The 15,781-nt window shown below is 64.4% G+C and overlaps 1 protein-coding gene across 40 annotated transcripts in view; it reads right to left on the bottom strand.

Moving 5' to 3' along the window:
• SCRIB (scribble planar cell polarity protein) overlaps positions 1–15,781 on the bottom strand; it is a 133,547-nt gene that overhangs the window by 106,513 nt on the left and 11,253 nt on the right. The window lies entirely within an intron of this gene.

Raw genomic sequence — 15,781 nt, 5'->3', positions numbered from 1 at the left:
AGACGCCCGCACGGGAGAACGCGAGGGGACCTGCAACCAGAGCCCGTCCCTGCTGCCACACGCCTCTGCGGTACAGCACGCTTGTCGGGACGCCAGCGACAGGCCCCCCTCCTGCACCGTGCGCCACCCCTGCTGGAGAAGAGCAGCACGGAGGAGCCAAGAACATTCCAGAAACAGCACAGCCACGGCGACGTGGACTGAAGTGACAGCACCCAAGCTCTTCACACCTGCTCTTGTCCTCAGAAGTCAGTTATATTTGCTATAAATGGTAAATTCCAAGATTCATCAATGGTACTCTAGACACCAACAGCCTCTTGGTAAGTTTACTAACCACAACATACTATAATGATCAACCGGACAAATCCTGCAGCTGCTTCTCAGTGCGGGGCACTGGGCAGGATGGAAAGCAGGACTGTGGTGTTTGCTGCGTGTCGGGGACGGTGTAACAACACCCGAACGACGCCGACGGCTCGAGGAGCTCTACCCGCGTCCCACGGGCACGAGAGGCAGAGACGGCAGCACACGCGTTACCACGGCGCCTGGGTCCGACAGCCGATCCGCTCCAGCCCGCCGGGCCCCAAGGACCTGACGACTCAGCCCGCCATGCGGAAGGAAGGAGCCGGAACAAAGCCCGGCCCGTGCAGTGACGCCGAGGCCACTTCTGACCCGTGTCACCACCTGCCCGTCACCGAGGGGCCACAGTGCGCGACAGATGTACCCGCAGGACCCCTCACGGGCCAGCAAACAGGGCCAGGGCTGCCCGCACACACCACACCGGGAGCACCGAACCACAACCTGAGCCCTGAACCTTCTTTCTCGGTTGCGTCTCCAGGAATCCAGCTGCACAAGGGGCTGCTGAAACGGGCCCCGGGAACAGCCGTGGGGCACGGGCGCCTGTTCTGTCCGGGGGGCGGGACACCCGCACCTGTCACCCGGGCACTGACCCAGAGCAGAGAGGGCCGGGTCGAACCGGAGGGGCTGCACAACACGGCCACGGCAGGGCAACGCCAGAGCCGCTCCCCACGGCACGGGGGGCAGGACCACGCCGGAGCTGCTCGCCATGGCACGGGGGGCAGGACCACGCCGGAGCCGCTCGCCACGGCACGGGGGGCAGGACCACGCCGGAGCTGCTCGCCATGGCACGGGGGGCAGGACCACGCCGGAGCCGCTCCCCACGGCAGGGGGGGCAGGACCACGCCGGAGCTGCTCGCCATGGCACGGGGGGCAGGACCACGCCGGAGCCGCTCCCCACGGCAGGGGGGGCAGGACCACGCCGGAGCTGCTCGCCATGGCACGGGGGGCAGGACCACGCCGGAGCCGCTCGCCACGGCACGGGGGGGCAGGACCACGCCGGAGCCGCTCCCCACGGCAGGGGGGGCAGGACCACGCCGGAGCCGCTCGCCATGGCAGGGGGGGCAGGACCACGCCGGAGCCGCTCCCCACGGCACGGGGGGCAGGACCATGCCGGAGCCGCTCCCCACGGCACGGGGGGCAGGACCACGCCGGAGCCGCTCGCCATGGCAGGGGGGGCAGGACCACGCCGGAGCCGCTCGCCATGGCAGGGGGGGCAGGACCACGCCGGAGCCGCTCGCCATGGCAGGGGGGGCAGGACCACGCCGGAGCCGCTCGCCATGGCAGGGGGGGCAGGACCACACCGGAGCCGCTCGCCACGGCACGGGGGGCAGGACCACGCCGGAGCCGCTCGCCACGGCACGGGGGGCAGGACCACGCCGGAGCCGCTCGCCACGGCACGGGGGGCAGGCCCCGGCCTGAGAATTTCCCTGCTGCAGATCCAGACCCTGCGGTTTCACACAGAAACGCCTCGGTCGGACACAAACACAGGTCCCTGGCAAGGAAATACTCTCACAAATATTTGCTTATGTATACATACGTACACAGAACATGTGCATTAGTGTATGTGTGCATACAAAAATACATGGAGCTTTACATACAACATCCAAATAAGTGGCAAATTTACAGCTTATGAGACTCGCAATGACTGCAGAACAAAGACAGCTAGAAGTGTTTCCTGCCCTAATGAAGCCACATGAACCTCACCGAGTTCTCTTTCAAAACCTTTACTTGTATCACAGCATCACAGTATGTTTGGGGTTGGAAGGGCCCTCAAAGCTCATCCAGCGCAACCCCCCGGAGCAGGAACACCCAGCTGAGGTGACACAGGAAGGTGTCCAGGGGGTTGGAATGTCTGCACAGAAGGAGACTCCACAACCCCCTGGGCAGCCTGGGCCAGGCTCTGCCACCCTCACCCCAACAAGTTGCTTCTTCTCTTGCAGTGGAACCTCCTGTGTTCCAGTTTGCACCCATTACCCCTTGTCCTGTCCCTGGTTGTCACCAGAAGAGCCTGGCTCCATCCTCCTGACACTGCCCCTTTCCATCTTGATCCCCAGGAATGAGTCCCCCCTCAGTGTCCTCTTGTCCAGCTGCAGAGCCCCAGCTCCCTCAGCCTTTCCTCACACGGGAGATGCTCCACTCCCTTCAGCATCTTGGTGGCTGCGCTGGACTCTCTGCAGCAGTTCCCTGTCCTGCTGGAACTGAGGGGCCACAGCTGGACACAATATTCCAGGTGTGGTCTCCCCAGGGCAGAGCAGAGGGGCAGGAGAACCTCTCTGACCTACTGACCACCCCCTTCTAACCCACCCCAGGTCCCATTGGCTTCCTGGCCACAAGGGCCCAGTGCTGGCTCATGGTCACCCTGCTGTCCCCAGCACCCCCAGGTCCCTTTCCCCTACGCTGCTCTCTAATACTTGCACGTAAATTCAAAAGGAACAAGTGTTACACCAGTTTGCTGCAGAAGAACATTTGTACCCAGCCGTAACTGCAATCATTGCAGAGCACAGCAAAGAGATTAAATAGACTTCGCTCTGCGGGGATGGGGTAAACAAGAGGATATTCCCATTACGGCCTGTGCGAGCAGCCCCGGCCACACCGGCCCGGCGAACCGGGGAACCGCGGCGGCACGGCGGCCGCGCTCCTGCTGTCCTGCACACAAACAGTCCTCGTGACGCTGAACAGCGCGAGTTCTTCTTAGTTCAGCTTATCTAATGCAAATCGGCTTAACAAGAAAGGAAGTAGGTGAAAGTCTAAACGACAACAAAGGTCCGAGCCAGAGCAGGAGGCCTGGAGACTTGATTTGCTATTGTTTCCTAGACCCTTCTCCTAATTATAGAACACAAGGAAATTCCAAGCAGGACATTGTGGTGACCGGCTGGAGCGGACACGCGGGGAAATGAGGTCCTGAGCACCGACGGTGCGAGCGCCCGGCGCGCTGCCCGCGGGCCCGGGGCAGCGCCAGCACCAGCTTCAGAACACCAGCAGAAATCCACCCCGGTGTCCGCTGCACTGCCAGGCATGGGGAGCGTCTATCCACACAACGGGGATCCAAGAGCTGCCTGCGGGCAAACCGGTCGCTGGGAGCACCAACGCGGGTTTCACCGCCGTCACCTTTCACCTCGGCAGCTGGGCCATCAAACACCAGGACGATCCGGTTCTTCGGCACAGCAGCTGTTCCCATGCTGCTTATTGCGATATCTGGTTCATTGGCCAGCAGCTGTTCCCATGCTGTTTATTGCAACATCTGGTTCTATGGCACAGCAGCTGTTCCCATGCTGTTTATTGCAACATCTGGTTCTCTGGCACAGCAGCTGTTCCCATGCTGTTTATTGCGATACCTGGTTCTATGGCACAGCAGCTGTTCCCATGCTGTTTATTGCAACATCTGGTTCTATGGCACAGCAGCTGTTCCCATGCTGTTTATTGCAACATCTGGTTCCATTGCACAGCAGCTGTTCCCATGCTGTTTATTGCGATATCTGGTTCATTGGCACAGCAGCTGTTCCCATGCTGTTTATTGCAACATCTGGTTCTATGGCACAGCAGCTGTTCCCATGCTGTTTATTGCGACATCTGGTTCATTGGCACAGCAGCTGTTCCCATGCTGTTTATTGCAACATCTGGTTCTATGGCACAGCAGCTGTTCCCATGCTGTTTATTGCAACATCTGGTTCTATGGCACAGCAGCTGTTCCCATGCTGTTTATTGCAACATCTGGTTCTCTGGCACAGCAGCTGTTCCCATGCTGTTTATTGCAACATCTGGTTCTCTGGCACAGCAGCTGTTCCCATGCTGTTTATTGCAACATCTGGTTCTCTGGCACAGCAGCTGTCCCCAGCCCGTCACCCTTGCTCCAGGGACACACCTACCAGAGATGCCGTTCGAACTGCCTTGCTTCCTGTGCTTTTTTATCGGGATCTTTTATTCCCCGAGGGGAAAAGCTCCCGGCGCCCAGTGCTGCCAGATCCGCACACAAACCGCGCCCGGGCAAACGGCGGGACCAGACCACAACACCCACTTCTTCACGCTCAGTCCAACTGGCTTGAACAAAAGATGCCGATGGGACAAAAAGTTCCAGGTAGTGAAGAGTCGTGGGTGGAGGCCACGAAACCAAACGCGAATTGCAGCGTCCGTGGAGAACTCAGGCTCTGGGACGCGCGGCGACGGGCAGCGCCGGGGCACCGACCCGCGGCCGGCAGCGCCGGGGCACCGACCCACGGCTGGCAGTGCCGGGGCACCGACCCATGACCGGCAGCGCCGGGGCACCGGACCCGCGGCCGGCAGCGCTGGGCAATCGACCCGCGGCCGGCAGCGCCGGGCACCGGACCCGCGGCTGGCGTTGGCTGAGCCGGCGCTGCGCTCCCAACCGCAGCAGCCGCGCTCGCGGAGCCGGGCTGCACTGAGGTTCATCTGCGCACTGAGACCGAGAGCAGATCCAACTAAAAACCGTTACTGCAAGGAAAAGTGAACGGTTCTGCAAACGCCTCTTAGGAGACCGGTAATTATCCCTTTTGCTAACCACCGTTAACCCTGTTTCATAAAAGAAATCTAGCAGTATGCTGAACGTCCTATTGAGGCGAAACTTCAAGATCTTCTGAAGATAAAAACAAAAAGCAACCAACCAAAAATCCCACAAACCAAATAAATATCCCCAAAGGTGCACGAGGTGAACGTTTCAGCTCGGAGCGCGGCGGAAGGCGTCGCACGGTCATAAATGGTCCAAAGGCTGGGGAGCACCCGGACACACTGAGAGCACGGCCGGTAAGGGGGGACGGAGCTGTTGCAACCAGAGCCTATCGCACGGGTGTTCCGTGCTGCGGCCCGTGAGCGGCTACGGGACAGCTAAGACGGAAAACAACCGCAACGCTGTCTCGCAAATACGCTTTGGGGGTATAAATTCGTACAACACCCAGAGCAGAGCAACTGCAAACCAGCGGGCTGGAAACACACAGGCGCTGCTCCCACGGACGCACGGGCTGGCTGGAGGGCGCTGGAGGCCCAAGGAGTCTGTAAACTCCGTGAACCACAAGAAATACTCCACAAAAGGCAGAAAAATGTGAAATACGGGCTCTGCAGCACGTGAGAGCCGCACCCCGCAGCCTCCCTAACGGGGAAAGCAGTCGAAGACAGGAGCCCGCCTGGGTGCTTACCGCTTCCAACAAATTCTACACTTCAGTCTCCCGGAAAACCGACAGGGAACCTGGATCCATGGATTCCAGTCCAAAGGAACAATGAGCAGTATCCTCCCAATCCTTCGTGTATCGCAGCCCTTCACCAGAGCCGCGGAACAAACCCAGCTGGAGGGAACGGCGGGTGCCGTCCAGCCCAAGCCTGGCCCAAAGCTGGGCCTAATGTGAGCTCAGACCAGGTCGCCCAGGCCTTGCCTGGTCGAGTCTTCCAAACCCTCCAGCCATGGAGGATCCAAAAGTCCTGCGGGCCCAGGGTCCGGCAGTGAACCGTCCCGGTCCCGGGGCGCTCCTGCTGTCTGTCTGTCCCGCCGCTGGTCACCGCGGTGCCAGGACGCCCTGCAGACCCCTGGGTGCTCCTGCTGTCTGTCTGTCCCGCCGCTGGTCACCGCGGCGCCAGGACGCCCTGCAGACCCCTGGGTGCTCCTGCTGTCTGTCTGTCTGTCCCGCCGCTGGTCACCGCGGTGCCAGGACGCCCTGCAGACCCCTGGGTGCTCCTGGTGTCCGTCTGTCCCGCTGTCAGTCACTGCGGTGCCAGGACGCCCTGCAGACCCCTGGGTGCTCCTGGTGTCCGTCTGTCCTGCTGTCAGTCACTGCAGTGTCGGGACGCCCTGCAGACCCCTGGGTGCTCCTGGTGTCCGTCTGTCCTGCTGTCAGTCACTGCAGTGTCGGGACGCCCTGCAGACCCCTGGGTGCTCCTGGTGTCCGTCTGTCCTGCTGTCAGTCACTGCAGTGCCGGGACGCCCTGCAGACCCCTGGGTGCTCCTGGTGTCCGTCTGTCCTGCTGTCAGTCACTGCAGTGTCGGGACGCCCTGCAGACCCCTGGGTGCTCCTGGTGTCCGTCTGTCCTGCTGTCAGTCACTGCAGTGCCGGGACGCCCTGCAGACCCCTGGGTGCTCCTGGTGTCCGTCTGTCCTGCTGTCAGTCACTGCGGTGCCAGGACGCCCTGCAGACCCCTGGGTGCTCCTGGTGTCTGTCTGTCCCGCCGCTGGTCACTGCGGTGCCGGGACGCCCTGCAGACCCCGCGAGGCGCCCACCTCTGGTCCACCGACGGCGGGTGAAGGGCGAGCACCTCGTGGCACAAGGAACAGCAGCAGAGTGGAGGAGATGGTCGTGCACAGAGACCACAGCCAACAAGCGTACACGCGACACGAACTCAAACTCACAGGCCCGTTTGCAGAACCAAATGTCCCTTTTTGCTTCTGACAAGCAAATATTGAAGCGTGCAACCAACATAAACAACGGAAGAGAAGGACCAAAAGGCGGGGAGCGCCCCGGCTGTGGCCACCTTCACCTGCTGGACACGGGCTGGGCTCCCCCGAGCCGCCGTGCCGTTCCGCCCCGTGGGTACGTGACGCTCGCTTCTCTGCCAGGCCCCGGCAACCGCAGTTAAACCGGAAAGACTTCTGTCTTAACAACGACTGACGCCTCGGCAACTTTGAAGACCCACTTCAATAATGAAACATGATGACACAGGCAGAAAGGAGAAAGGACGAAACCCCGGTGCGATTATTAACGAGTGTCTTGATTCAGATCACTGCCCTTGGAGTAATTTTATAGATGAAATCTATCAGGCTAGCGGAGCAGAATCACTGCTGTGACAGCCAGAACCGCCGGCATCGCAAAGGGAAAGGACGGCAGCTTCAACCTCAACTACCACAACCCGCTGAGCAGAGCGCGATCCTGGCTCGTCTTCGGTGCTTGGCTCAGTTCTGCTAGGGACCGCTTCCAAACACCGCACTGTGGTTTCATCCGAGATCGGCCACAGAAACAGTAACAGGCTCAGCCAGTTCATCAAAACAAGACGCGCTGGTGGCGCAAACACGGGCTCCATTTGGCAGAGCCACCGCTGGCTCCCACGGGGAACCGGAACGGCGGGTGCTGAGGCCCCGCGCCTCCCGCGCTGCCGGCGGGGCGCCGGTGCGGGACACGGATCCCACGGATCCAACGGATCCCTCGCCTGGCAGCGCCGCGTGCGCGCGGCCCCGAGCCCCTGCAGCTTCACCGCGCGCCAGGTCGCACCGCGGCCCTCTCTGGTCGGTGGGGTGTTCCTGCGCGGGAGGCAGGGAGAACCGGGGGGAGGAAACACCACCGCGGTTAGAAACGACGAGCCGTGAGTGCTCCCCGCTCCCCGCGCTGCAGACGGGCGGCACTGCCGCCAAACTGAGAGGGACACGCCAACGCCCGCGCAGAGACGAAGCCTGACGGTCCCTGTGCCCCTCCTCATCCTCTGTGTGAGCGCGGGCTGTCCCACCCCAAAACCGGCTGCACCAGCCACCTCCTGCTCCGCAGGAGCGAGCGGAGCTGCCACCTCACACAGACCAGCACGAGACGGGCGCCTCGCGGCCCGCGGACACCGGCAGAGCTGCCGGCCACGGTCAGGAACCAGAGCAAGGCGCTGGAGAGCCAGGGCCTAAGAAACTGCCCCGGAGAACGCAGCGGGACAGCGAGCGAGGGGCGCGCGTTTCCAAACACCGTCCAGCCAGAAACACAACCTGCATGATGGAGGCAGGCCCAGCAGAACGTGGAATGGCCGTAGCCACCACTGGACTCTCTCCAGTAATTCCTTGTCTTTCTTGAACCGGGGGCCCAGCACCAGACCCAGTTCTGCAGATGCAGCCTCCCCAGGGCACAGCAGAGCGGGACGATTCACCTCCCTGACCCGCTGCTCACACTCTTCTCAATGCCCCCAGGTACCATTGGCCTCTTGGCCACAAGGGCACATTGGTGACTCATGGTCACCCTGTTGTCCCCAGAACTCCCGGGTCCCTCTGCAGAGCTGCTTTCAGCAGGTCACCCCAACCTGTGCGGGTGCCGGGGGTTGTTCCTCCCCGCTGCAGGACCCTGCCCTTGCCCCTGTTGAACTCCATCGGGTTCCTCTCGCCCAGCCTGGCCAGGTCTCAGCGTGGCAGCGCAGCCGCTGGTGTGTCGGCCCTTCCTCCCAGCGTGGTGCCAGCAAACGGGCTGAGGGTGCACTCGGTCTCTTCATCCAGGTCACTGCTGAACAGCGCGAGCGGGGCTGGACCCAGCACTGACCCCTGGGGAACCCACCAACTACAGGTCTCCAACCAGGCTCTGCACCGTTGACCACAAACCCCTGAGCTCTGCCGTCCGGCCAGTTCACGATCATCTCAACGCGCACTCATCCTGCCCGCACCTCCTGAGCTTCCCTGTGAGGGGGGTGTGAGAGACGGGGTCAAAGGCCTCGCTGAAGCCAAGGTGGACAACGTCCACTGCTCTTCCTCGTCTGCCCGGCCAGTCACCACCGTAGAAGGCCACCAGGCTGGTCAAACACGATTTCTCTTTGGCGAACCCATGCTGACAGCTCCTGATAGCCTCCTTTTCCTCCACACGCTTGGAGATGACGTCCAGAATGGGCTGTTCCATCACCGTTCCAGGGATGGCGGCGAGGCCGACTGGGCTGTGGTTTGCTGGGTCGGCAAAGACCGGCCAGCCCAAGCCCTGCGCAAAGCAGGGTCAGCTACCGCAGGTCACCCAGGGCCGGATCCCCTGCATGGGCACCGCACTGACACCCTGCGGCCTCCCGGAGCAGCACGTTCCAGTGTCTGACCATCCCTTCAGTAAAACAAACCAAAAAGGTGTTTCCTTATGTTTACAGAGAATTTCGCTCCGTGCCTGTTACCTCCGGTCCCGCCACCGGACACCAGTGAGGGGAGTCCGCTCATCGCCTTGAGCCCGACAGCACATCCACAGTGGCACAGCGCGGCGCCGCCGCTCCGTGCTGACCGGCCCCGCGCTCCCAGCCTCTCCCCGTGTCACGGCCGCCCCGTCTCCTGACCACTCCTGCGGCCCGTCACAGGACGCTCGTGTACGGCCCCGTCTTCCCGCCCCGGGAGCCCAGCGCAGACACGGTCCTCCGCATGCGGGCCACCTCCCCCGACCTGCCGGCAATGTTCTTTGAGCTGCTGGTCAACCGTGGTGCACCAGGACCCGCGGTGTCCGCAAAGCCGCTTCTCGGGCGGTCAGACCCTGTGTGTACCAGAGCACGAGTTCACTCCTCCCAGGCGCAGAAAGCGGCACTTCCCTCTGCCGGGTCCCGTGACACCTGCGCTGGCCCATTTCTCCAGCCTGCCAAGGTCCCTCTGAACGCAGCACAGCCCGACACGCAAAGTCACGCACAGCACGTAAGTACACGGCAAAGTCATCAAGGGCCCACGTAAGCCCAGGTTGTCTATAAGATACCCTAAAAATCCGTCCGAAGGAGCTCCATCCTCCTCTCTGCAGCCCGCGTGCCCCCAGCCGCGCGGCGTCTGCAGCGTGGAGACGGGTCGTGCTTTCACCAGACGGGATCCTGCCTCCCGGACCACCAGTGTTCACACCTGACACTCCCGGCGTTACTGCTGCGGCTGAGCAAGGCCCCAGGACTCGGATAAAGGTGAACAGAGCTATTAGGTTAGCCCGGAGAACCACAGCATCCAGATACCGGTGCTGGGAATTCGGACACCAGCCCCAAGGCTCCCCTGGTGCTGCAGAGCAACGCCCAGCAGAGCTTCCCCTCGCTCACTTAGATCCAGAGCTGGAAAAGGAGAGGAGGAGAAGGGGCAGCGGATGAAAGGACCAGACAAACCCGCTGAGCTACACCGCTTCCCAGAAACAACCAGATCCTGACGGCAGGCCTGGAAAGCCAGCCATTCCCAATGGAGCCGGCCCGGCTGGGCTCCGCGGGGCTGGCAGCCACGGGCGACCCCGGCCACCCCACGCGGCCACCCCACGCGGCCACCCCACGCGGCCACCCCACGCTGCCACCCCCACGCGGCCACCCCCATGGGGCCACCCCCACGCTGCCACCCCCACACTGCCACCCCCACACTGCCACCCCCACGTGGCCACCCCCACGCTGCCACCCCCACACTGCCACCCCCACACTGCCACCCTACACGGCCGCCCCACGCTGCCACCCCCACGCTGCCACCCCCACGCTGCCACCCCCACGCTGCCACCCCCACGCTGCCACCCCCACGGGGCCACCCCCACACTGCCACCCCACGAGGCCACCCTACACGGCCACCCCACGCTGCCACCCCACGCTGCCACCCCACGCTGCCACCCCACGCTGCCACCCCCACACTGCCACCCCACACTGCCACCCCACACTGCCACCCCACACTGCCACCCCACACTGCCACCCCCACGCTGCCACCCCACGGGGCCACCCCACGGGGCCACCCCCACGGGGCCACCCCCACACTGCCACCCCACGGGGCCACCCTACACGGCCACCCCACGCTGCCACCCCACGCTGCCACCCCACGCTGCCACCCCACGCTGCCACCCCACACTGCCACCCCACACTGCCACCCCCACACTGCCACCCCACGCTGCCACCCCACGCTGCCACCCCACACTGCCACCCCACACTGCCACCCCACGGGGCCACCCCCACGCTGCCACCCCCACACTGCCACCCCACACTGCCACCCCACACTGCCACCCCACGCTGCCACCCCCACACTGCCACCCCACACTGCCACCCCACACTGCCACCCCACACTGCCACCCCACACTGCCACCCCACACTGCCACCCCCACACTGCCACCCCACACTGCCACCCCACGCTGCCACCCCACGCTGCCACCCCCACCTGCCACCCCCACGCTGCCACCCCCACCTGCCACCCCCACACTGCCACCCCACGGGGCCACCCCACACTGCCACCCCCACACTGCCACCCCACACTGCCACCCCACACTGCCACCCCACACTGCCACCCCACACTGCCACCCCCACCTTCAGAAGAGGCCCAGTGGAGCTGGGTGTGCAGGAGGGAGGGAAACGGCTTCAGTCCGGGACAACCCAGCAGTCTGATGACGGGTGGCACAGCAGGGACACCGATCCTCCCGCCCCACCGAGCCCCCACACCACGCAGGGTCAGGGACACCGACCCTCCCGCCCCACCGAGACCCCACACCGTGCAGGGTCAGGGACACGGCTCCTCCAGGCCCCCGAGCCCCCACACCGCGCAGGGTCAGGGACGCGGCTCCTCCAGCCCCCCCGAGCCCCCCCGAGCCCCCATACCGCGCAGGGTCAGGGACGCGGCTCCTCCAGCCCCCCGAGCCCCACAGCAGCTGCCGCTGCCCGTCCGGCCGCAGCGCCTGCAGCGCGGCCAGAGCCCTCTGCCCACCACAGCCCCCAGAACCACACACCGGCTGTGGCTGCGAGGGACCTCTGATCCCTCCTAGTCCAGGGTGTCGAAGTCATTTCCACCGGGGGCACGTCAGCCTGGCAGCGCCTTCCAAGGGCCGAACGCAATCTTAGGACTGTAAAGACAGCGGTGCTGTACAGTTCTAACGTTACGTTCGGCCCTTGGAAGGCAGCCGCCAGGCTGACGTGCCCCCGCTGGAAACGACTGTGACAGCCCCGATCTAGTCCAACCGCTGCCAGCGCGGGGTCACCAGAGCAGGTCGCACAGGATCACATCCGGGCGACTCCGAATGTCCCCACAGGAGACCCCACAACGCCCTGTGCAGCCCGTTCCTGGGCCCTGGCACCCTCAGTGACGAAGATCCTCCTCGTGTCCCGAGTCCTCGTTTCGCTGAGGCTTTCCCAGCAGGGTCCCAGCCTGTCCCAGGGGGCTCCTGAACTGTCCCAGGGGGCTCCTGAACTGTCCCAGGGGGGTCCTGAACTGTCCCAGGGGGCTCCTGAACTGTCCCAGGGGGCTCCTGAACTGTCCCAGGGGGCTCCTGAACTGTCCCAGAGGGCTCCTGGCCTGTCCCAGTGGGCTCCTGGCCTGTCCCAGAGGGCTCCTGGCCTGTCCCAGTGGGCTCCCGGCCTGTCCCCAGAGCTCCGGCTCTGTCCCCGCTGCCACTGCTCCGGTAGGAGATCCTGTGCCCTCCACACCAACGCCGAAACCCGTGTGAAGCCATTCCACCCGTCTGGGCAGGGGCACCCGTCCCGTCCCACCCCGAGGGCGCTGTGCCTGATCCCAGGGGAAGGGGACAAGGACACGGCGGTGTCCCCAGCATCCCCGGTGCTCTGCTCTGACCGCCAGCCCCACGCTGCTGCTGGCCTGGACATGGGGACAGCGAGGGCAGATGGACGCCGGGCTCCGCAGCAGTTTCTGTGCAGGAGGAGCGGGGGTCCCAGGGCACAGCTCGGGGGTCCGTGCGGGCCCCTCCCAGCTCAGGACACTGTGGTTCTGCGGGGCTGCTGCGGTGCCAGGCCCCGCGGCACACGGCAGAGAGCGGGGCGCTGCCAGGTGCCACCAGGCTGCAGGACACTCCTCCCTTAGGCGAGGCGGCTGAAGGGCGCAGGGCGCGTGCCCGGGGAGCCAGACTTACACAGCCCACAAAGACCTCCTTGAAACCACGCGGTGACAAGTTACACAGCCGCAGAGCAGGCGCCGGGTCTGTGCTGGGAGCACGGCCTTCACGCCGGAATCGCACAGAACCTTCTCGCCTGTGCAGCCAAAACCATCAAGGTGTTCCCAAGCTCTGCAACCCGAACAGTGTGTCCCAGACGTCACCCCTTCCTCAAAACCACTGTGACAACACTCGCTGCCCCGAGACACCGGCCCAGAGCCAGGGGTGTTTGAGCAGGTGACGCTGCAGGAACCGGTCGGCGTGAATTCACCTCCGGTATGGGCTACAGGGATCCAGAGCAGAGGTCCTGCCAGCCTTCCCGACCCTGGAGGTGCCAGTGACACCGACAGCTCCCCCTCACATCTTATCCTTATGAGAACCTCCCGTCCCGCCGTCAAACCTGGCTGGTTCAGCCCCAGGGCCTCCAGCAGGACAGCACACGTTTAATTAGAGGCAGGATCGGACTGTGCAGCATGAAAATAATGACAGCTCTCGTGCTGATGCAGGAGCAAGGCGAGGGCCTGCTTTCCCGCGGCAGCGCACGGCAGCGCCGCGCCGTGCCGGCGGAACCAGCCGAGGGCTGCGGCGCCGCGGGCACGACTCGTCCGCCAGCGGGAAACGCAGCAGCTCGGGCGGCTCCTCAAACACCCGCAGCAAAACCACATCACGTATTCGAGCCTCGTGTTTCGTTCGCATTTTCCTGGTGAAACGCGGCCCATGGAGGAAGCAGCGACTGCTGCGTGTGTCTGCCTTCAGCGCGAGAGCCACGGCTAAGCAGTGAAACGCCGGCTGCCTCCTCCTACACCCGCGCTGAAAGCAAGAGCTGACTCCGCCGTGCCGGCGGGATCGCCCTTGGGCAGCGCTGGCCGCACAGAGGGACCCAGGCGGAGCTGCAAGCAAAAACTGCAAAGCAGAACACTTGGGAGCTGATGAGCTCTGAGGCCAAACTCGGTCCTGCCGAGACGCTGTGCCCGAAGCCAGCACCTCGCAGGTGGGGCTGCCAGGCACACAGACCGCTCCGCGGCCGCCGCGGGACGCCAGCGCGAGCGGCCCCGTCCCCGCAGCACAGCCCGCCCGCGCCCACGGCCGCCCGTGACACGGCTGCGTCCCCTGAGCACTCGACTCCACACGCCCCTTGCCCTGCATTGCGAGAAACAACCCGAGCAACGTGTATTCCCAGAGCAGCCAGACTCGAGAAGAACCACTCCACCTGAAATCTAGTGAGGATAATGGAGTTAACGGTAGCACAGGTGACAAAAGTGACTTCTGAGAGATGAGAACATCAGTTTGGAGCTCCAGCAGAGCAGCTGCAGCCCTGGAGCCATGGGGAGGGCTCCAGCACTGCAGTCCTGGCAGATCCTCACACCCGGGTGCTCCAGGGAGCTCCAGCACCGCTGTCCTGGCAGATCCTCACACCCGGGTGCTCCAGGGAGCTCCAGCACCGCTGTCCTGGCAGATCCTCACACCCGGGTGCTCCAGGGAGCTCCAGCACCGCTGTCCTGGCAGATCCTCACACCCGGGTGCTCCAGGGAGCTCCAGCACCGCTGTCCTGGCAGATCCTCACACCCGGGTGCCCCAGGGAGCTCCAGCACCGCTGTCCTGGCAGATCCTCACACCCGGGTGCTCCAGGGAGCTCCAGCACCGCTGTCCTGGCAGATCCTCACACCCGGGTGCTCCTCCCAGAGCCTCGTGCCAGTTTCCTGGAGGTGCGTGACAAGACCACGGGCGGTGGACACAGCCCCGTGTACCACACCGGCCAGGGATCTTCCCAAACAACGGACCCCAGCTGCAGCAGGGTTTCACTCTCCACGCCTCACCGCATTTACCACAGATACTGAACTGGTTCAGCCTCCTCTGGCCACCCACGTAACCACGAACTCCCGAAGGCAGCAGCTCCGCAGGGTCCCGGGGAGGCAGCCGAACACCCGGCGCAGCAGCCTCGGGACACACGCGGGTCTGCAGCCACTGTCACAGGCGGCACCGGCCACCTCCCCGTGCCCCGGGGGGACAGCAAAGCGGGGCTGTCCCCGCCAGCCCCCACAGCGCAGGAGGGGGGGACGCCTCCCAGTGCCAGCCCAGGTAGACCCACAGCACGGCCGGGCCTGGAGGGGCACGGGATGTCCCCGGGGGCAGGATGATATCCCCATGGGCATGGGATGTCCCCATGGGCACGGGATGTCCCCGGGGGCAGGATGATATCCCCATGGGCATGGGATGTCCCCATGGGCACGGGATGTCCCCGGGGGCAGGATGATATCCCCATGGGCACGGGATGTCCCCCGGGGCAGGATGATATCCCCATGGGCACGGGATGTCCCCCGGGGCAGGGCCATGCCCCCAAGGGCACGGGATGTCCCCATGGGCAGGGTGATGTCCCCATGGGCAGGGTGATGTCCCCATGGGCAGGGGGCCGTCCCCATGGACATGAGATGTCCCCCGGGGCGGGGCGATGTCCCCTGGGGCAGGGCGATGTCCCCATGGACATGGGATGTCCCCACGGACACGGGATGTCCCCAAGGGCACGGGATGTCCCCTGGGGCAGGACGATGTCCCCATGGACATGGGATGTCCCCACGGACACGGGATGTCCCCATGGGCAGGGTGATGTCCCCGTGGGCAGGGGGCCGCCCCCATGGACATGAGATGTCCCCCGGCGCAGGGCGATGTCCCCATGGACACGGGATGTCCCCCGGGGCAGGATGATGTCCCCATGGACACGGGATGTCCCCATGGACACGGGATGTCCCCCGGAGCAGGGTGATGTCCCCGTGGACACGGAATGTCCCCCGGAGCAGGGTGATGTCCCCGTGGACACGGAATGTCCCCCGGAGCAGGGCGATGTCCCCATGGACACGGGATGTCCCCATGGACACGGGATGTCCCCATGGACACGGGATGATGTCCCCGTGGACACGGGATGTCCC

This window comes from Columba livia, chromosome 2 (genome assembly GCF_036013475.1).
Source record: "Columba livia isolate bColLiv1 breed racing homer chromosome 2, bColLiv1.pat.W.v2, whole genome shotgun sequence".
In the NCBI taxonomy this organism is placed as follows: domain Eukaryota; kingdom Metazoa; phylum Chordata; class Aves; order Columbiformes; family Columbidae; genus Columba; species Columba livia.
Note: the sequence above shows the minus strand (reverse complement) of the source record. Positions and strands in the feature narration are given on the sequence as shown.